This window comes from Vanellus vanellus (genome assembly GCF_965231255.1).
Source record: "Vanellus vanellus genome assembly, chromosome: 7".
NCBI classification, from domain to species: Eukaryota; Metazoa; Chordata; class Aves; order Charadriiformes; family Charadriidae; genus Vanellus; species Vanellus vanellus.
In genome coordinates, this window is record NC_138912.1 from 1,622,240 (window position 1) to 1,645,678 (window position 23,439).

Here is a 23,439-nt window from a genome sequence, read left to right on the forward strand (position 1 = left end):
AATCTCATCAAATTCAGTGCTATGATTTTGTGCCTTCAGCTGTTTTTTCCTGCCTATGAAGACCACAGTGTTTCCATGCTAATTCACTTGTGCCTTCATAGGGACAAAAGGAGGAGACATGAAACCATAAAAAAGAGAACTATGGAGAGACTAATACAACCACCCTCAAAATCATTTCAGGTTTTGAATCAAGGCTTATGTCAGCTTGGGAGATCGGTCCCACATCCTACCCCATCCTGCTTCAAGTTGCCATGACTGAAAAACATGTCCTCAGAAAAAGCAATTTGAGACCATTGCTTTATGTGCTCTGTTGCTCACCTTTTTTTCATATTTCTTTCAAATATCATAATTTGTACAAGAGATAGAGGTGATTTAGAGAATAACTTTTAAAATGATATACTCATAAGCTTAAGTTCATATTGATAACTGGTTTTGAGTAGCAATTGTGTCATTTGCAAAAAAAGTAGAAGCCAGTTTAGGGAATTAGTAAGTAATTAACCCTCAGGGCATAAGCACTGCTATAGGCATCAGCACACTTTGGGCATACCATGAGGAAACCTATCTGCAGGAGATCACAGCAATGGAAAAGGAAGATTTCATGTCCATTCCCAGAAAAATAAACACTAATTTGAAAACTCATCATGTGTTTTTAAAGCTATCTGAAAACATCGAGTGTGCAAGGAATGCCCTGGAACAAGCGCTTGTTCAACCACAGGTACTGCTTGTTAGAGTGAAGTTTATCCTCCTTTGAGGTCCTTGAGCAGCCCATGGTGGGAGGACCACTAACCCCTCATTGCTAAATCCTGGCCCAGTTGGTTATCAGTGTTAGGTGGAAAAGAGCAGACATTTTGCACCACGCACATGGTCAGGTGCTCAGCTGGGTTGAGCTGTCAGAAGCTCCTTTGAAAGAATTTGTGATGTTTCGCACCAGAGATGCTGCCACTCTAGGGACAAACACCTTTTTTTCCCAAAAACTCATATGTCAGCACAATAACTGAAGTCAAAATCAAATGTGAGTGTTGAGCGGGCTCACACAGCATGACCACCAGCAGATATAACCCAACTTACCTGGGCTACTTTCAACATCTCATCAATGTTTGGTCATGGTGGCACCTGCTGTACTTTGCTCACAAGAATCTCCAAGACCCCTAACGTAGCTTAAATCCCCAAGCTAATTTCCAATCCACATGAACCATCATGAGAAACATCACCCTGTACCAAGAAGCCCATGCAGCAGCTCTGGACGGATTTTGGGGTGAGGTTCTCAGCTTGTGCAGTTTGTGCAGTAACACACTGCTTCTACAATTGCCCCCAACATAGGAAAGACATGGACCTGTTGGAGCGGGTACAGAGGATGGCCACAAAGATGCTGTGAGGGCTGGAGCACCTCTACTATGAGGACAGGCTGGGAGAGTTGGGGTGTTCAGCCTGGAGAAGAGAAGGCTCCGGGGAGACCTCAGAGGCCCTTCCAGTATCTGAAGGGCGCCTACAATAAAGCTGGAGAGGGACTTTTTACAAGCATTTGTAGTGATAGGACGAGGGGAAATAGCCTCAAAGTGGAAGAGGGGAGATTGAGTTGAGATATGAGGAGGAAATTCTTGGCTGTGGGGGCGGTGAGCCCCTGGCGCAGGGTGCCCCGAGGAGCTGTGGCTGCCCCATCCCTGGAGGTGTTCAAGGCCGGGTTGGACGGGGCTGGGAGCAACCTGGGCTGGGGGGAGGTGTCCCTGCCCAGGGCAGGGGGCTGGAATGAGATGATCTGCAAGGTGCCTTCCAACTCAAACCGTTCTATGATTCTATGATTCCCTGAGTCTGTCCCTCCCTACAGTTAACAAGGACCCAGCAGAGGAAACACACTGCATTAACCATACTTCAGCTTCGCACAAGAGGTACAGACCCACAGGGCCACCGTGTTTGGCCTTTTCTGCTCAAGGGAGGAACTCACCATGGATGCAGCAGACCATGTTCAAAGCACCAAGGGCCAAGAAGGCAGCCAGCGGTCCCAAGCCCTGTTAGCCCTGGTATGTCGTTGTTGTTCTGCTTTACAGTGCAATTGCCAAAATGTAAAAGAAAACATGTTTTCTGCATGAGAAATGTGTTTCTAGCTCAGACAAGGAAAGAACGCTTCATTTTTTTAAAGAATAGTTAGAAAATTGGATATTTCTGAAAAATGAGCTCTGTGAATATAAACCAGCCGGGTCCCTGAGGATCTGCAGCTTCCCAAGGAAACCTCTGTGAATCTTGCCAAGCACACACTATGAATAATTCCTAAAACAATTATCGGGTGAAGTAAATAGGTGGCTCAACAATTTCAAGTACGTGCCTGTGAGGCTGAGGGACTAATTGCAGCGAGACAAATGGGAGCCGGGTGCCGTTCCGTGAAGTTCAGCGGCATCTCACCGAGGCTCTGCCCGTCCCATGGGGACCCGGACGGCGAGATGCCCCAGCAGCAGACCCCCAACCTCCCTGCCATCGAGCCCCCACGCTCCCCCGCGCAAAGGCTGGTTACGTGGCATAGCGATTTTGAGTTGCTAATGGTAAGTTAAGACGTGCTCAAAATCGATGAGACCTAACACGTCATTTAGCGGTAAGGACAATTGGGCTGTGCCTGCTCTTTGTCACCCTCAGAAGGGACCAAAGAAATGATTCCTCCACACAAAGCCGGGGGGGGAAGACGGGATACGAGGAGCAAGGGCTTCCCTAATATCTGCTGAGATGGCTGTTACGATTCCTGTTCAGGAAATTAGATAAATTACTTTCATATCAGAGATACGCAGGGGTTTATAGACATTTATGTAAAACCGGAAAAAAAAATAAAAATACATGGTACTGCATAAATAAAGTATTTTTTAAAACAGTCAAAAAATGACAAGTGCTTTGTGACAAGCACGTGGGAATTAATTTTGGTTTTTTTCTGATCCTAGAAGCGTTCATGCGGATCTGGCACCGCTGTACCTCACTTGTATAAATCATCATAAGAGATACTGGAGAGGGAATAAAGGACCAAGTTAAAGAACTGTGTTAAGTATTTCCCTCCTGCTGTGCTCTATGAGTCCTCTCTGCCCCCGCTCTGCCCTCCCAGCAGGTCCTCACCCGTGCGATGCTTCACCACCAACATAAAGAGAGCGAGCAAGCATTGCCTCAGCAAGCTCAGCTCTCTTACAGAAAATAATCTACTTAATAGACGGCTGAATTAGGAGGGCTGGATCACCTTGTCCTGCTCCGAGTGCTGGGATGGGGTCCTGTGGCCTCTGGGACAACGTTTCTGGGGAACATTTCTCTCCAAATCTCAGCTCCTGCAGAAGGTCCAGAAGGTGAGTTACATGGGCTACTAACAAATCTAACGCAGAAGGAATTTAGGCAGAGCTCTGCTGTGTGCGCAATAGCATTCGGTCATGCAGCAGGAACGGAGGTGTCCCGCAAACCATTTCCCCACCGTTTGCGTGCGCACAAAGTGGCCGTACGCCGGAGCGGCTGCACAGTCAGCCCCACCGCACGCTGCAAACACAAGCTCCCCCCACCCCTAATATTCCTTTCTTCCCTCCCCGCCTTCTCCTCCCACTTCTCCCAACTCAAGTCCCGCATCTACCGAACGACAGCGCACCCCTGCAGTTTCGGGTACGGCAGGGGAGGGTCAGGGAAGGCATTGGGGTATGGGAAGGGGGTGAGGAGACCACAGCTCCAGCTCTCACCGCTCTGCGTTCCCCTGCCCACGCACGCACCCAGCGGCGGCGCTGCCTCTCCAACCTGGGAAGGGGCCGGCAGCGGCTCGGCCAACCTCAGCCCCCTAAAATCGGCAGTCGAAGCACTTTGGTGAAAGCGTTTGCGGGTTTCAGGAAAACCAGATCTGTTTGCCAGAAAAGTAATAGTAGTAATTTGCACTGACACTTGACAAATTCCCATGAGGTTTTGAAGTTTGGACAATGTATTTGAACATCCTCAGTCCAATGGAATAACTTGGCAGTTTGGTCCTTACCTTTCACCTGAGTTTTATGGTGCATTTCTAACAGCAATAAAAACCACTGCAGTGTCACAGCGTCTTGCGGATGCGTAAGAGCGCGCTCTCCTCTGAGCTCTTTTCCTGTAGGAGATCTGCATGCATTAAAGAAAAAAAAAAAACAAAACCAAAACCAAAATCAATATCTTATTTATAATTTTTGCCAAAATATTTGAATGAGGTGTAGCGGGTCTGGTCTGTTCCCTGGCTGCCTGGGGTCCCCGTGGTGGGGTGACCACGCCGTGGGGCTGTTGCTGCCTTTGCAGCCCCCTGTACTGGGAAGACATACAGGGACAAAACCAATACCGACACACCCAACTCCTCTGAAAGCAAAGAGCTGAATGTACGTCTGAACAAAAACCCCCAAGTTTCACCTTAGAAGTGCCATTAACAAAACAACCACAGCAGCAAAACCTTTTTGCCGTGTACAAACCTGTGAGGTCCTGTCCGAGTGCCCAGCCACTGCCGTGTCCCTGAAGGTACCAGGAGCGGGGGTGCGGGGGGAAAATTTGTCATTGTTCATATAAGTGTATGTTACTTATGCAAAAGAGTTCAAATCCAAATGTCTGACAGCGGTTCCCAGCACCGAGCTGTGAGAATGCAAAGGAAAGCAAATAATCTTTGTGTTTTTCTCAGAACTGAACAAGAGAAGTCATTTTACTTTAAACTCAGTTTTTCAGTCCGCTCTGCTTCAATCCGCTCCCTGTTAGCTCCACGCAGACTGTGTTGTCCTTCTCGGATTGAGTATACAGTTAGGCGAGTAATATAACCAATAAATAAAAGGGTTATTATCATCTGGATGTGATTAGGAGGCTTAGAATTACTTTGTGCCACGAGATCTAACTTATCACAGATCATCTGGGACAGATGTTATTTAAGATATATATTCACTATAATCACGTGGGTTAAAATTAGGAGACAGTATAATGAGCTTCTTAAATCACAGGGAATGTCACTATGGGAAATATCCGATTTTTTTCCAGTAGCCCGGCTGCCTGACTCGGGAGTTCACGAGACTCCACCCAATGGTTCATTCTTCCACACCTCATTATTCTCAGCCTTTTGTACATTTAAAAAAAAAAAAAACAAAACCACGTCTTTCATTCTACCATTATCAGGCCATCATTAAAGCGTACAGCTCATTAGACTGCATAGCTTCATGTCTATAACAAAGCTATTAGACAGAAATTGCTATTTCCACAAGTGGCCCATTCTAACTTCTGGGATAAAAAAGCAGGAGGAGGGTCTGTTCCTGCGGGGATCAAGGAAAGGTCTCCCTTCAGCTCTGGGAGGGGAACAGCAGCACAGCACGAGGATGAGACCGGCAATATCCCTCACCGAATCACAAGTAGAGAACGGCCATCTGAAAACATTAGAGATCCACCGCGTTTTCAAAGCCAGGGTGAGAAAAACACAACTTTCTGCAAAAACGTATTTAAGACAAATGACATTTTACACACGCCCGCCTAGGAGGGTTAAGGGTACTGAATGTCATTCATGATGATGTATTATTATTTTTTCTACCTCAATGAAATTCAGTTTACTGGCAGAACAGATGCACGTGTTGTTTCGACCACTACAACTAGAAAGAATAGCAACTGTCCGGCTAACGCCAATGGTGGGTTTCCCGGGCAGAAAGCACTGGAGTGACTCTGTCGGTGGAAGCTGTGCGTGCCTGGAGTTCTTAACACTGACACATAAAAACCCAACCTAAGTGCCTTGAATTACCGTATTAATTCCCATATTGTACTCATTGAACCTAGATGAAATTTAATCAGTTTTTACAGGAGTGTGACCAAAACAAAGCAGATAATAAATGTGAGAGGCTCACAAAGAGTGCGGACCCCAAAGGAAAACACAGCCAAGGATTGTTTGTCAGCAGAAAATGTCCCCTGCGGTGGTGGCCGTGTCGGGGGCCTCCGAGCATCCCTCGGCTCTCACCGCAGACACCAGCGCACTGGAGCTTATCTCAGCATCACTCGGACGGAGAGGGGCTTCCTCAGGGCTTTCCCCAAATCCCTTACCCCGCCTCACCTTAGTCTTTCACAGTCCTGTGGCCTTATAATATTTGGGGTTGAAAAGGCACCTCTCCACGTCTCCTCCCTCCCTGGGCCATCGTTGCCACCACGAGCTGCCCTTTCGTCAGGACCTTCTGCCTTTGCTCAGGGTACAGTCACGGACAACGTTCTTGGGATGCTCGAGTTACTCCTCATGGAAGGCAAAGCAAAAGAAATAAATGTTTATTGTGGCTTTAATGGCTATTTATTTTATTACAGTCAATTACAAACTCCCCGGAGCGGTGCGGTGAAGAACGCGCATCCCTGGTAATGAGTAGCAATTAGGAAAGCCAGGTAGCACCATCTGAGAGAGGACTCTCTTTTTAATAAGAATAGGTGGCACTGGAGCTGGCAGTGGTTCCCGTGGCGATGCCCCGGAGATTGGTCTGAGCGCCCAGCGTTTGCCGGGAGCGAAGCCCCGGAGGTGGGACAGGAGGAGCTGCCGGCCCCTGTTTGCAAAGAAAATACAACTCGATTAGTGGCCAACACTCACCCAGCACCCGGCACAGCCGAGGTATTATTCCTTCCAGAAATCCCCGTGAGCGGTCAGCACAGCAGAGCGCGTTTCCAGTGCTGCTCCACCCACACCGGCGATTAAAAACCTTGGCAAAACAAAGCGCTTTGTTCTTTCTATCTCATTTTAAATTGTTCAGACGGTTAATTGTTGTTGAGATTTGGCTTGTTCACATAAAAACGCGCTGTATGTAGGAATTAACTATACAGTAAGCCAGAGACGTGCTCAGAAGTGTTTGCGAAATCATAATTATTATAATAAATGCTACAAATTGTTTGCTGGGGTAAGCCAGCAGCACAGATATTGTTAGCGATCGGAGAGACGAAACAAAGGGAAAAAGTGCAAATGAAAATCCAGCTAATCCAATGACAGGAGCATATTTTCTCAGCTAAAAAATACGTTAACTTTCTTGATTTCTTGTATGACGTCACTGTGTATGAGGACCTCTGTAAGATGCAGCCGTAAGCACACAGATTTTCTAAAGGTTTCCACAGTAACAACTGCTGACAAAACTTTTTCAGCAGCGGTCATTTTAAAGAGTCTCTTCACGCAATCAGTTGGCAGAAGCCGTTGGGCACTTTGGCGACTGACTTCAGCCTCGCGCGAGCATCCCTCCTCGGCCACCAACGGCTGCTGCAGCAGCAGACCGAAAAAACCCTTCATCACACAGTATCAGCGCCTGATCTCACGGGCTCCTCAGCAGAACCAGAGTCCTAAACTCCTAAACAGAGTGCTAAACTCTGCAACAGCAGTCTGGATGTATTTATTGTGCATTCATTACCAGGAGAATGATATTATATATGATCATGACCTTTTGAGATCAACTATTTATTACTGAAAGAGAAGCAGTTGCTGCTGCAACTCCATAAATATTCCCGCTTTCCACGGGGGCTGGAGGTGTTGCCGGCGGCTCCGTGCACCCTGCGAGAGCCGGATCGCGGCAGGCAGCACGGTCGGCACCTTGCTCTGCACCTCAGCTGGAGGAGTCTATCAGCCTCTACACCCATCAGGTGCAGCATCCATTTTAAATGTCTCCCTGTTCTGCTGTAGAAAAATAATAGAAGATTGAACGTGTCCAATCTGAGTTACCTGAGTCTTTATTTATTTATTTATTGCTCCCACCCCTTCTTGGAAAAGCCAATCTCGGCCGAGTTGAGCGGTCGCCTACAGCCCGAGAGCCTCTGGCACCAGTCACAGCCCAACAGGCTCGTTTGGGGAGAGCCAACTCCTCTGCATCCAATACCCCTTTCCTGCTTGGATCTTTTTTTGTTGTTGTTGTATTTTATTGTTTCTGCAAATCAGAAGGATTTTTAAACCATGACACACTGAATGCCAAGCAACAATTTTTTGGGCAGCTTCTCAGGCAAGGTCTAGATGAAAGAGGAGAAATCTAACCCAGTCTGTACTTGAGAGAACTATATTCTCAATAAATATGCCAGCAATCATTCCTCCAAATTCATACAGACATATGGGTTCCCTGGAAAGAATAAAACTATATTTTCAGGGGTGTTAAATATCTATTACTTTCACAGAATCACAGCATCTCCCAGATTGGAAAAGCCCTGTAAGATCATCCGGTGCAATCATTACCCCAACACTGCCAACCCACCACCAAACCACGTCCCTGAGCACTGTATCTACGTGATCCTTAAATCCCTCCTGGGATGGGGACTCCACCACTGCCCCGGGTAATGCGTTCCAGTGCCTGATGACCCATTCAGTAAAGAAATTCTTCCAAATATCCAATCTAAACTTCCCTTGAACTTTCATTTCACTCGTGCAATGGGAAAAGAACACCCTTAAAAGGCAGATCCAGGTGACTAAGCACAGATTTGATGAGCTAAGTGTAGCCACATATGTTTGCAAAGCTGAAGATGTGACTCATTTTTGGCAGAAACACCAGAGATTTGTTATAAAAAACAAAGCTACTGCATTAGTTAATTAGCTTCTGAGACTGAAAGCTCATTCCCAGAAGGACTGCATTCATAGTGAATTCCTTCCTGACTCACAGCAGTGTATGTAACAGCAGACAATTCAATCACGACAGCGGAGACACAATGTGCACAACTCACATCTTTTCAGACATCAGCCTTCAGCAGTGAGACAGCCTTGGAAGCCGAGCTAGGAAAAGGTGGATTACATTACAGGACATGGAAGATCTGCCACCCACCAATGGCAAATGATCTTTTTAAAACGAAGATGGAGGGACTTAATGAATCCATAAGTGAATCTCATCACAGTACTGTTATAATGGGACGTATCAAAGTTTACCATTGGCTACACATTACTGCCTGAGCCCTCTTCCTTTCTGGTTTAATGGGCAAAGTGAATATGTTTTTCCCAGTTGATTGAGGAACTTGATACTCCAAAGGGGGAGGTCGTCAGCCAGGGCTGGGCGTCCCCTGGGCCGCCCCATCCAGCAAATGCAACAGGAGGGCAGGATTTGATGGACTGCAGCTGCAGGAGGCTGGCAACGAGGGGCAAAAAAGGAAAAACCTCATCTGCAAGGAGATTGGAGACAATCTGAAAGGGCAAATACGAGCCTTTCCTTCACAAGTGGTATTCATTGGCCATACATTTCCAAACACATAAAATAGCTCCTGTTCCTTCTCTCCTAAGAAGGTAAAATATTTTATAAACAAGCAGAACTCTGTCAAAGAAATACCAAGTCATAACATCACTTTATCCTAAGAGCAATAACCTAACACGGGCTTTAGTTTTGGCAAAACACCATGTAAAAGTTGCCCAGAGTTGCAGTTTACAACAAGACAAAGGATGACGACGGGCAAACTGTAGACATGGAACGCAGGTTCTTGCTAAATAAACTCATTACATGTAACTTTGCACTACTGCTTCCTGACAATATTTATATCTAGTTGTTGTTGAGAATGTAGTATACTGTAACAGAAGAGAAGACGCTCAAATCTGTGCCATAAAGGACAATGGCAATTTGCAGCCTCATATGTTCGAGACGGGAGTCACCAACACTGCTGCCCTTGGTCCAGCCCTGCCCCTGCCCCACCGGGGGGTCAGGGGACCCCCATCGTGCTGACACACACCCCACGTCCCCCAGGGGATGCAAAGAACTTCAAAGACAATTTCACAGGCTCCTGGGACTCACAGGTTGGTCCCCACTCTGGGTTTCCACTCTATGGCCAACCCTACCCAGCTGCCCAGAGTTTAAATTGGCAGAGTAAATCCTTCTCATTTATTTTAGAGACTTTTAAGCTGGTATTCTTCACCGCCTTGCCTGATCTCCTGCCTCATAACGTAGAATAAAATAAAATCTCTAAGGGCTTTCTTGAGGCTCCTGTTTCAATAGTGGAGCTACTGCTGGGAATAATTCTGTCATTGTTTTTTCGGGTTTTTGTTGGTCGATATGACACAGTACCAGCTTGGGATTTGAGGCAGGGGATTTTTTTTCTCCCCTATCTGAAGAGGAGGTGATGTGTCTATTCTAAAAACAACACTCCCAGCCGTTGTGGTAGGCATTCTCAAAAGGGAAAGTTTGCATTTTTTTTCCAAGCACAGTCACTCTGATTTCACCTTAAAGTCCCCCAGAAATGTGTCCTGCTCCTCAGTAGGACAAACTAGACAGTGCAGAGCCAAGACTTGGTCCAGGAGGGTATTTGTGACTCAGCAGAGAGAATTTAGTACCTATTTTCTTTCAATAGGAAAGATAGTGGCAAAATCGCTGTTTTGTTTTGCTTCCCATTCAGTGCTCCATCCTGCAAGGACTTCAGCCTGTGTTTATCTCTGCAGATATATCCTCAGAGACTGCAGCAGTACAAAAAAGCCGTTTGTTTATTGGGGCAGGGGAGGCACACACCGGGGTTAGGATGCAAATAATCTACATATACATAACCTTTCTGAAATCAATTTGTTTTCTCCGAGATTTACACTGCCATCCTTGGAGGCAGAATAACATTACAATGTACAAGTAGCCCAATAAAGTCATTCACTTCTCCTAAGGCCTGCTTGGCCACCTCCTTCCCCACTGCAAGCTTGCAGAGGAAGAAAACAAACAAACAAACAAACAAACAAACAAACAAACAAAAAAACCCAACCAAACCACACACAAGTCTCAAAATTCAGAGTATTTTGAGCTCACAGCGAAGTCAGAGTGCCTGCAAGTGGGAAAGTCTGCACTGACTTCATCTACAAGAGTTGTCTGAAGGTGCTGTGGGTCTGTCCCTCACCCCGCGCCTGTGCCCACAGGGACACCAACCGCAGCCTTCGGCCGATCAGCAAAGACAAATCTCTGCTTTTTGTCACAGTGAATTATCTGGATAATGAGGAAACTAAATTGCTCGTGGCTTCAAGGAATGAGATGTTACATGACTGTAACAGCGGTTCAAAGACTGTTGACATCGCTGCCCAACGCTACTAAAACGGCGTAGGCTTATTACCCGCATGGACTCTTCCTTTTAACTCCGTATCAAGCTTTCATAGCTTCAGTGGTTAGTTATGAATCCCGATGTTATTAATCAATATTTCTTCCTCACTGAAAAATAGAATCAGCAAATTTAGCAACCTGTGAAACTCGTTAAAGACCATTGTCTCACATCTAGACAGCGCCAAATTTGATATATGAACTTTCTGCCTTCCCACTCATCCTCTCTCTGCTTGCTAAACTGCTTCCCTTTCATGAAAAGAACCCTTTAATCTCATTTATAAGCAAAAACCAGTATCCTTTTCATCATGGTAAGACAACCCATCATTTGGTTAGGCACTCTGCAAAGCCCAAATCCCCAAGGATGAAACCCCAGCCCCACCACAGCAGCGGCTTCACTTGTTTCTGTATTCCCCCTGAAGTGTCGTACATGATCCGTGGGCATTGAAGGCCACAGGGGGTCCACACAGGGCTGCTATCCACTGAGCAGGGATATATTGCGGCATGGAGCACCGTGCCACTCAATTTCGGGCAGGGTGCTGCCCACATGTGCTGCGCCCCACACCGCTGTGGGTATCCCATAAACTTGGTGTGCGGAGTGAGCCAGGAAAACCAACAGCGATGCTCCACATCAAGGGCCATTTATCTTTTCCTTTTGCATCTTCAGTGCTATTTTTAAAATAAGAGGAAGTGTCTTTTCCCTAAAAAGAAAACCAAACCTTTCATAACCACTTCTCACCATCCCTGTATAACGCCACAAAGGCCTCGTAAGGTTATAATCTTTGAACATATTATATCACTGAAAGCCTTTGATATTAAAATTAACCGCTCTAAGCAGTTAATTCCTGGGTGTTTAAGAATAAAGACCGTCCCACTGCGGTGACAATTTGAGAACAGGACTGAGCTGATGTTCCTCGACAGCTCGGGCTGTCCCCGGGCTTTCTGCAGCTCTAAGGCTCAAAGACCATCTCAAACTTATTTACTGGGGGTGGGGGGAGGAGGGCAGGGAGAGTTTGTACAAGCTTTGAATGATTTGCATCTCCTCAATTATGTATTGCTTTTTTGGAATTAAGAGAAATCCTAGCCCCCGGTAACTTGTTATAGGGTACTCGGGAATTTGATACTTCTGCATGTGAGAGAAACCAGAAACTAGATGTGCACCACTTTCGTTCAGCAGACCCAGAGTAAATCGGTGGTTTGGTTATCTATACCTTTGTGCTGCTGCTTGGTCACCATGCGAATCCCAAGCGGTAAAATAAAGTTCATCCCATCTAATTTCTTGAACCCTTCTGAAGAAAACGGAGAGTGAACATATCAGACTCTGCAGCTTTGTCATGACGCTTATTGCTTTGTGTTGTCCCCACAAATCTCTCGTAATACTTAGCACTTAAAAAATAGGTTACGAACACTCAGTGATTATTCCTCCCAAAGACCCCAGGAGATCCGTAAATAGATATTAGCTTCCCTATCTACGGAGAGTGAAATTGAGATAGCAAGGATTAGACAATAAGCTGACCCAGTGGCCAAACTGATGCCCTGCTTTATTTACTAATCCTTTATCATCTGTGCTCTCTCTAAGATTCAGGTTGCTGACAATATTTTAAGCCTTATTTTAAAAAGCAGGTACAGAGCTGTGGAACAGCTATTGCCGTCAGCGGGGCAGGCGTTAACTTCTCCTCTCAACAGCAAAAACCGGCTGGATAAAGGGCTGAAAGGCAGGTTGCAGCACCAGGAGAGCAGCGGAGGTCCCGAGCCCCGTGCCTGGGTTGACTCAGGCATCTCCAGGCTCCTCCGTGCTCTGGAGTTGACAGAAATGCACCGTAAAGTGTTCTCGGGAGATATCTATCAAACGCAATGACTAAACCCGCTCTACTTAAAAGCTGAGATGCAGCACTTTTCACGTACCCTGCGACATCTCCTCTCCAACTGCTGCCCGCTCTGGAATGAAGTAGCTGATGACAACGTGTCGTTTTTCCACTTCCTAATCATCACTGCACTGACATTTTGGGGGGAAAGGCTGTGTCCGGCACACCTCTGGGCACTCAGAAGAGCCCACGCTCAGGGCAGGGCTGGGTGGCCAAGACCCATCTCCTCCCTGGGAGGCAGGAGCTGCCGAGCTGCCGCTGTTTGAAGGCATCTCTCCCTGGGCAGAGCAGCTCCTGGCTCTTTTCTCCAGCCCAAATCCCAGTGTGGGGAATGCTGGAGGCGGGTGCCCCTCGGAAAGGCAGGAGCTGTTGGCTGGTAGACCTGTCAGCCGCCTCAGTCGGAGCTTTTTCCTCGTGCCCTGACTTCGCACTCTGCCCGGTGAAAGATGGCTCCGCTTCCCCAACGCCCACGGAGCCCTGAGTCCGGCAAAAGGATCTAATGTGGAGTACTCTGAACACATCCACTGTTTCCCTGCCTGGTTTTTTGTTCCCTCCTGGTTGAACACAGATATTGATGCTACTGAAGACGTAGTGTACAACCCACTTTGAACCAGCTGCGACTGAAGCAAGATGCCCATCTGCCCTTTCCTTTATCAAACATCCAAACCTCTTTATGGGCCTTTGTAAGCACGCATTGCGTAAATATAGATGTGTTTGCACAAGCACACAACCACACCAGTATCTCCCCAAACTGGCAAAACCCCATTTGCTCCCCAGCCATGAGAAGCCCATTGCCGAGTTTCAGCCTATGGTGTTTTCTACACGGCCAAGCGTACACCTAGAACAACGGTGGTTTATAAGACCACCATTATAAATACATAACACCAAAGCTTTGTGCAAATGTAAGTGCTGTGATATTATACACAAACAGCATATTTTTCTTTCTCAGATTATAAAGTTTGGCATAACTGCACATAACACACCATATAAACTCCAGCGTACATTAAGATCATTCATACAGCAGGTTCTTCAGGATAATCCCCAGAAGATGAGATAAATGATATGATCTCCATGTGCGGGATCTAAACCAAATTCTTTTGATTAATCATAAGCCATTAATGGTAATGGTAATGAGTATGCCACTAAGCATACTATAAAATATGTAAAGCCTGGATGACTCTCAATAGATCTTGGCAAGTGCCTCATTTAACCTTCACAGCTCATGAAAAACTGTTCGAACTTCTTCGTTTTAGACACAAAAACTATTGATTGTTTACAGCATTGTATGACCTTTTCTGACAAGTGGGAAAAATTATGAGATATTAGGTTGTAATTCAATCATGCAATATGCTCTAAATTATGTTGGGTTTCAAAATGCCGATGTTGTTTCTGCACATTTATTTTAGCTTTGAGCCTCATCTACGTCTTTGGAGAAGATATGTATGAAACTATTTCAAACTGCAGTGCTCCTTGAATGGCCCTGAGTGCAGATAAACTGTTAATATCCGTAAGGCATCACATCTGAAAAGTTACTCTTAGCTATAACAAATAATAAGTAATTTTAAAAAACATCAACTAAATGAGGCTTAGCAGTTATGTATAAGACAGACTGTGTATCACATGAACCAAGATCCTATTTTACAAAACCTGTGCAAAGACATACCCATGCTCAAGCCACTAGTGATGTCTAACCACTATGATGACTGGCTGAAATAAAGTCTTCTCAGTCTAACAGCGTCTGCAATGGTCCACACTGACCCGTTATCCTGAACCTCAGCCTCAAATGAAATCTTTCCTTCGCTGCTGATCGCACAACACACAGAGCTTCAAGAGTTAAAAATATAATGTGACAGCAATTTTTCCTCTCCTATGGGATCTCATTTATCTTCCTCCTAATCACATTTTCTACTGTTTATTTTACTTCAAAGCCTTCTACCCTTTCATCATCAGAACTACGCCTCCAACGACAGGGAATTATTGGATCTTATTATAGACCTTTAATTACAAGCAATAAGTGACCACTGAAATGAATGTTTGGGAGCACAATGTTAAATAAACTTTTAGAAACTGGGTTGTGTTAGAAAAATACTTTGTTACATATTCTTTCAGTGGTGAATGACTCTGTAGATCCTATACATGACAGAGATGTTGCTGATGGTTATCTATGACTTTTTTGAAAGATGGACTGTTTCCCCTATATCAGTAGAATATTTTTACTAGAAGTGGTTGACATCTCTACCAACGCTAGCAGATGCAAGAAAGAAAAGCCACGTGAACAGGTCCTGCAATCACTAATTGCTTTGTTCTCAAACAGGTCAGTTAATTTGCACAACTCCAGCTCACCCCAGGCTCCCCTGGCAGGCGTCCCACCAGAGACCACTTCCCATATATAAATTCACATTTCATGTATTTTGCAGACTGCTCAGCCCTTTTCAAGTGTTATGACTTAATTGTTTGCAGCTAATAAGATTTAAAAATTTACAACACGTGAAAAGTTTTTAATACGCCTATTTCAGTGAAAGAAACTCATCCTACCTTGAAAGACTGCAGAGAGGAGGCAGGTTTTATTCTTCTTTGGCAGACCTTTAGCTCTCCATCTGGGACTTTTTCCAATCCAATACCTATTGAACCAAACTTTGTCTTTCCATAAGTGACTCTAATGCTCCGACTGAAGTAGAAATGATGAAATACACATATACAGTGGAACGTAAATAATGGTAGACGTTGGGATTTGAGGTGTTCAAGTGACTCACCAGAGCAGCAGTCTCTCACAAGGAATGATAAGCACTATGCATCATCTGGGATCTTCCCAGCCAGCATGCTCCCATCCACACCTGAGGCTGTTCGTGTGATACCGCTACTGTATATACCTAAGAACAGGACTGGAACCATTTTACTGTAACGGATATTAAAAGTTTTGGCCTGCTGCAAAACACTAATGGCTTTGGTGTGTAAAAAAAGCTGAATACAGACAGGGTTTTTTACAACTGATAGTTTAACAGTAATTGGTCCCTGTCATTCTCACCCATTTCAGGTATTGAGAGTCCTGAACATCCTGCTGCATTATTTGGGGCTGATTTATAGGAAGAAGGACAAAACATTACCAGTCTCAGCGGAAACATACTTCCACTTGAACTGGAAAGTTCAAATTTTGGGGGGCAGTTTTGGGCCCCCCAGTCAGTTTTGGGGTCCCCAGTTCAAGAGGGACAGGAACTGCTGGAGAGAGCAGTTGATTAAAAGTTGATTAAAAGATTGGAGCATCTCCCTTATGAGGAAAGGCTGAGAGAGCTGGGACTCTTTAGCCTGGAGAAGAGAAGGCTGAGGGGAGACCTTATTATGGCGTACAAGTATCTAAAGGGTGGGTTGAAGGAGGATGGAGCCAGGCTCTTTTCAATGGTTCCCAGTGACAGGACGAGGGGCAATGGGCACAAGTTAGAACACAGGAAGTTCCGTTCAAATACACGGAAAAACGTCTTTACGGTTCGGGTGACAGAGCACGGGCACAGGCTGCCCAGGGAGGGGGTGGAGTCCCCTTCTCTGGAGGTTTTCAAGACCCGCCTGGATGCAGTCCTGAGTGATGTGCTCCGGGCACTCCTGCTTTGGCAGGGGAGTGTGGCTGGACGACCTCTAGAGGTCCCTTCCAACTCTGAAACTCCATGATTCCATGATTCCATGAAATTTGCTGAAAAAAGGTCATTCAAGTTTGTATGACTGTGCTCCTTGCCCTCAAAATCAGCCTGCTCTTTCAAGAGGGCAGGTCTTTGAGGGATTTCACTGTGTAAAATATTGAGGAGACCTCAAGCCACTGCAAGGAGCACAGACTGAATAGGAAGAACCAGCCTCACCTCCACATTGCTCAACCCCACTGTACCAGGTCCTCTGAGGAGCTAGAATCAGCACGGGTTTTCAAAATTTAAGCCAATTTTACCTAAAAGCCAACAACCGCCTGCTGTCAGGCACGAGCTTCGAGGTAAGTTCTGTATAGAGACATTTCTGACAATGGACTGTTTGGTGAGTCACCGAGATGCTGATAAACTAATTTAGGGATGTCTTAGCTTCAGAAATTTCACACTGAGAAAGGAAGCATTTAAACCCTGTGCTTTTTTTTTCCTAGAATTTTTTTTTTTTTCCCTAGAAAATTAAGCAAAAGACATGGAAACGTATAGCAGATTGGTGACGATTTAACCATTTCCTTACAAGGACTAGGCGATAATTTGGAAAGGCATAGCTTTGGTCCACGACATAAGAGGACATTATCAGAATGTTGCCCAAAATAGGCTACATCCAAGCACTGGGAAAGCGTTAGTGTCGGTGCGGGAAGGATTTGACCCCAGACTGCCAATTATGGCACAGGGGGATCAGCTCTTCCATGGCAAGCAAGTTCCGTTTTCTTTCTTAATCTGCTTTTAACACAAAGGCACATAAAATACTCCGGTGCAACTCGAGGCAATACAATCTCAGACAAGCGAGTTCAGTTTCAGTGAAAACACAACTCGTACAACTCACTAAGTTGCAATACGTATGGGAGGGGTAGGTAGAGGGGTCATTTACAGCTGCCTGGGCTAATTACTCCGTAGGTAACAAATTCTGGTGTTTCTGAAGACATATACATCTGTCAACATCTCCTGAAGGCAAAAAGAAGATAAAAATGCTGAGGTGGAGACATCCCTAAGGTGATAAGAAATAAGTTTATAGGCAGAAGTTATTTCTGCTTCATATTTTGATTTTCATCATTCCAAGTCTGAAAGACACTCAGAAGCACCACAAAGGGATGCAAAGTAACATTGCCTGTGGAAAACTCCTAGATCTTCTCAAATCTTTTTTTTTTTTTTTTTTTGGGGGGGGGGGGGGGGGTGCTGAGGTCTGATTGCTTTAAAACAAAGAAATCAAACCCCTGAACTATTGAACCACTGTCATGTTAAAGGTTATCATATTTACCACCAGGGATGCACAACCAAGCAATCAATTTCCTAATTAACAAAAGGTGCAATATATTTCTGCCATCAGATTCAGGTAGTTTAAGAAGCTAATCACAGCTCAATTAAAAGTTACTGCTCTCAACTGGGAGTGATTGGGTGAATACATCTAATCCATTTAAAAATAAAGACAAGCCAACACCGTTTGAACAACCACTAAAAAGCTGCGACGGGTGTGTAAACCCATGAGCAGCATGTGGGACCATCAGAAGGATGCTGCCCATGATTAACGCCATCTGTAACAGCTCTAAGTGAGCTCCCAGTGCAAAGGTCTGCACCATTTAATTGTAAAAGATGGATAATGGATAGACACTGAGATTGTGGAGGACACCAAGACTGTGAGGAGAACTAAATCATCAGTAGTGTGAGACTAAGCCAGACTGGATCTGATTGCCTGTGAACTTCAAGCCAGTCCCATTCCAGCTTGGCCGTCTCCAATTCCTATCCTAAAACTGTGGATGTGAATTAATAAAGAGCAGAAATCAGGGAGACAGAGGTACAGAAAAGGAAACAGTATCGATCCTATTCCTGTTAAAGGCAAAAGGTACTTCTGTTTTCGTTGGCACTAAATACAAAGTATTTGGAGGAAAGGAAAAAAGAGAGTCAGAAAAGATGGAAAATGTCTGAGAAAACAAGAAATTGTGGGAAAAAAAAAAAAGAAAAAACAAACAGAAAAAGAAAAGCAAAGCAGCAAGTTCTCACTCACCCTGGCACCTTGTGTATGGCTTCGCCTTTGGAATACATAAGAAGTATGTATTCTGTTATTATGTTAGAAAGAATACATTCTTTCTAACAAGAAAATGAAACAAGGGCAACGAAGCTGGTGAAGGGTCTTGAGAATAAGTCTTATGAGGAATGGCTGAGGGACTTGTGGTTGTTTAGTCTGCAGAAAAGGAGGCTGAGGAGAGACCTTATCGCCCTCTACAACTACCTGAAAGGAGGGTGTAGAGAGGTGGCCGTTGGTCTCTTCTCTCAAGTTACAACTGATGGGACAAGAGGAAATGGCATCAAGTTGTGCCAGGGGAGGTTTAGGATGGAGATTAGGAAAAACTTCTACACGGAAAGGGTTATCATAGACTGGAAGAGGCTGCCCAGGGAAGTGGTTGAATCACCATCCTTGGGTGTATTTAAAAGCTGTCTAGATATGGCACTCAGAAACATGCAGCCCCAGGGGCCATCTCCCAGCTACGTATGCCCCTGAGACTCTCCTTCCACTGGCTTTTAGCTGCAGACAATGGCTTTTTATGTCAGGTCTGAGCCAAAAACAGTGTCATGGGAGAGCCAGAGGATCAGAGCACAGCATAACCAAAACAGCAGAGATTGGGTTCCCCCCCATTGCCAAAGACGGGGCTCTGGGCACAGCCAGAACAACAAGCGACAAAGCACAAACTGGGCTGGAGCCTAAAAATGCACATCATAAGAAATACTATTTTTCTTCTTCAAAAACATTAACTTCAATTCCTTCCACACTGACAAACAGGGATCTAACACTCCTTCCATTGGCCTTACTCTCTACCTAGAGACTCACTCCACTTAAATATATCTACTCTATTTACATCATCACTGCAAACAGACAAACCTTACAGAAATGCTCAAAACTGAAAGGTATTTCACTGTACTAAATAGATATCTTTTGCTGATCAATTCTCCAGAACAGGAAACATAACTCTGGTGAATAAAAAAAAAACTTTATATTTTTCCCCCACCTGCAGAAGTGACTACCTTTGTTCCAAAAATCATTCCTCCACGCCTTAACTGAAAGATCCTTCTTAAAGAGGGAACAATTCAACATCAGGGAATGGCTGCAGATAACTAACTTTAAGAAAAAAAAAAAAAAAAAACAGAGAGACACCCAGAATGTCAGAAAAAACTCTGATAGGCTTCTGAAAAGCACTGTAACACAATTTTTAGATAATATATATTATGGTGATAATGAAACATATCTCTGTATATATAAATAAAACACAGCGTATTTTCTGTGTGAGTAGCTCACATAATGTTGGATGAATATTACAGCCTGCAGAAGCTGCGTATCGAGACCATTTGTCCCACTACATCTTTTACAGTTGTTCCTGCTGTAAAATGGGACATTTCATAGCACAGAAGAAAAGCAGTCCCTCTTTCCAGAGATAATATTACTGCGTTACGCATCTCATCGCCATGGCAGACTGAGGTAAGTGCAATGACAGCAGGGCGGACTCCAGACAAGGCTCCCTCCCTTTGGAGAAAGTGCCTTTGTGCCTCCAGGGGCTGTGAAGGGTTTGATCCTCTCAGCTGGGTTTCCATCACCAAAAAGCACGTTTTCAGGAGCAGGGTATCCCTTCGGGTATCTCTTCAGCTCATTTCTTGAAGACAAAATACTCATGACTCAATGTCCTGATCCATGGCTTAGACTTTCCTTAAGGAATGGCTTTACAGTGCAGCTGAGCCAATCCAACCGCAGGCCACCAGTACTGGTGCTTGTCCAATCCCACCACCACCTGGGTCAGAAAAAAATTGCCCTCCAAAACCAGCAGACCTTTTTTTGCCAGTTTAGCTCCTTGAATTAGGTCCATGGGTCGTCAGACAAGTTGTAGCATTGTTGCAAGGCAGGAGCTGGATGCTGCAGCTGTCGACAGAGAAGGACTCTCCCTCTTGGCCACAACAAACATCTAGAGAGGCTGAACTACACCAAGAAACTGAACTACACCAAGAAACTGAACTTTTGGAAGTCTTTCTTCCAAATGCAATCAGCTCTCACAAAAGAAGATGCTCTTCTTGCTCTTATTTTCACAACGGTCTCAACATGACTTGCTGCTAAGTGACTAAAGACGTCAGCTACTCCGTTGGCAGAGCAGAATAAATCCCGGGGTGGGGAATTAAATAGGATTGCACAGCCTTAGTGTCAGAGAGGCTTTGTCATTACAAGCATTTTCAGTTTAGTTCAGTGACAATGGACTCCCTGAACCTTCACTAAGAAATCGTAATGCAAATTTTATAACTGAAGTGAGTCTAGAGTCATGAAAAAGTATCCTTTTCTAGACAACTATAATTAGTGACATCTTAGGCAATAATAAAAATCCGATAAGTAAATGCCATGGTTTAACCCCAGCCAGCAACTAGGACCACGCAGCCGATTGCTCACTCCCCACCCCCAGGAGGGGAAAAGGAAAAACCTCATGGGTTGAGATAAAGACAGTGTAACAGAACAGTAATGGAAAAGGAAAAATAACCATAATAACAATAATAATAACCATAACCGTAACCATAACCATAACTATTATTATTATTATAGTAAAAGAATATAAAAAATAAAATGATACAACACAAGTCACTCTCGCCACCTGACAATGGGTTGCCCAGCCCGTCCCGAGCAGTGATTGCAGAACCCTGCCCCCCCCCCCCGCCAACCCCCATTTATACACTGAGCCCGACGGCTCTGGTATGGAATACCCCTTTGGGCCGCTTGTCCTGTCTGTGCTCCCTCTCAGCTTCCATGGGAAGCTGAAAGAAGTCCTTGACGGATGTAAACAGCACTTAGCAAGAACTAAAACAATATGTGTTATCAACATTCTTTTTCATATCAAATCCAAAACACAGCAGCTACTAGAAAGAAAATTAACTCTGTACCAGCTGAAACCAGGACAGTAAATGAATAAATAACATCCTTTCATAGTTGTAATGTGGACCTGCAGTTTAGGGGGGGGGGGGGGGGGGGGGTCAGTGGGATCCCTTGCACACAGAAGCCAAGGCACCAACTTTATTTTGAAGATGGCCCAATGGAGCATCTTTTAATGAACGGTGACAGTTCTGTTCTAGAAGAAACCCAGCTCAGCACCCTTACAGGTAGCAGCTCTGCTGGAGCCCACAAAAATAAAACTGGTTCAAGAAGCAGAAAAGAAAAGTGAATGCTAATTATTAATTAGTAGAGCTTCAGGCAATTATGTAGCTATCAATGGAAAGCTCAGACAGATACATGACAAAATCAGGCAGAGAGGGAAAGAGAATGACAGGACGCGGGGCCAAACTTGACAAAAGTATCGTTTCTGTCTCCAGGGAAATTATACCTTTCATGTCCATTTACATTTGATGTAACAGGAAAGTACAATAAAGAAGAATAATGATTCAGTCCCACTAAAGGAACTCAACATGACGTGCCTTCTGCTTCCAGGCATCCGTTCCACAATTATTTTAAATCTCTGGTGTCTGCGTGGCACAGATGAAGTACATGAACATTGAAAATTAATGTGTTGAAAACCCTGAACCTATTTGCTTTCTTTCAATTCACTTCTGCACCTTGGTGGGAGCACAGGCTTTCCAGCCATCTATCTAAGCTCCAGCCCCTGCCTCTCCTGGTAACGCTCAGCTGGATTCACCTCGCTTCTTCACTGACAGCATCAGTTCAGAATTGGCTAAAGGTGGCCCAAATCTATTGCTAGGACTTTTCTACGTAAATCCTGGAGGAATTTGGCTTGCTCTTTCCAGAAAACCCTCTGTCACCCTATGGGATAAATGAAGCCAAGCAAGAACATCTCAGGACGAGAAGACCTCTCCTCCATGTCCATTGCACGCCCCTCGCAGAACAGCAATGGACTCTTGTGCGGTTGCCCAAGGGCAGATTCCTGCTCCTGTTCATAGGTAGAGCATTTGCTTGAAGCATGCAGAAAATTACCCACCTTCTTAATGTGCAAAAGATATTTCATGTGTTATCCTACATACTTTAAATGATTTCACAATAAAAAGTTTATGAAACCACCAATACATTAATGCAAAGTTAAATTTTCTTCCACACTGAAAAGTTTGTGAATCGTGCTCTCAGTGGGAATCAGATTTTCAAGGACATTTAAGGACAAACTTTCAAGGTACAAGTCCACACCAATTACGGGGGTTGGACCAGATCACTTTTAAAGGTCCCTTCCAACCCAAACTATTCAATGAATCTATGACACAAGGGGTGCACCCACAGGGGTTTACACAGACGGACGTTAGACCTTGCCCATCCCAAATGGATTAGCACATAACTTTTGCACACAAAGCAGGTGTCATGTGTACTTCTTGTATTTTCCCAGAAATTCCGGTGGGGGGAAGGTGAAATCGAAGTGTTCCCAAGTTATCAGTAAATCTGTATTCTGTATAAAGTACAAAACGATCCTTGTGACTGATGTCCAAACTAAACATCTTTGAAACACAACGCTGGAAAACTAATGCCAGATTTCATGATGTTAGAGATCTTTTTTTTCAGGTAAAACTCATTTGAGAGGTTAATTTAAAATTGCTTCATGTTTTTTATCTTGGCATTCAACATCTAAAAAATGTTACCAACCTAACTTTTGAAGTATTCACAATTGCAGAGTGGAAGTTTGAAGTGTGTTGTCAGAGGCACTGCCTTTTAAACACAAGTCCCTGAGCTGTTTAAGCTGCTTTCCTGGCACAGCTGCATTACCACGCTATTAATAACAAGATATTGGGAAATATCTTTATGCTGCGGGCGGGGTGGAAAAAGAGCTTTTTCCACTGCCTTTTAGGAGTCAAACATAGAAAGAGTGCTAGAAGACCCAAACCGAGGGTAATGTTGCTAACAAGGACCCAGCCATTCCGAGCAAGGGCTGTTATTTTGGTGCCAATAGCCCTCAGAAAGAGTTAATTGTTTTCTGTTACACC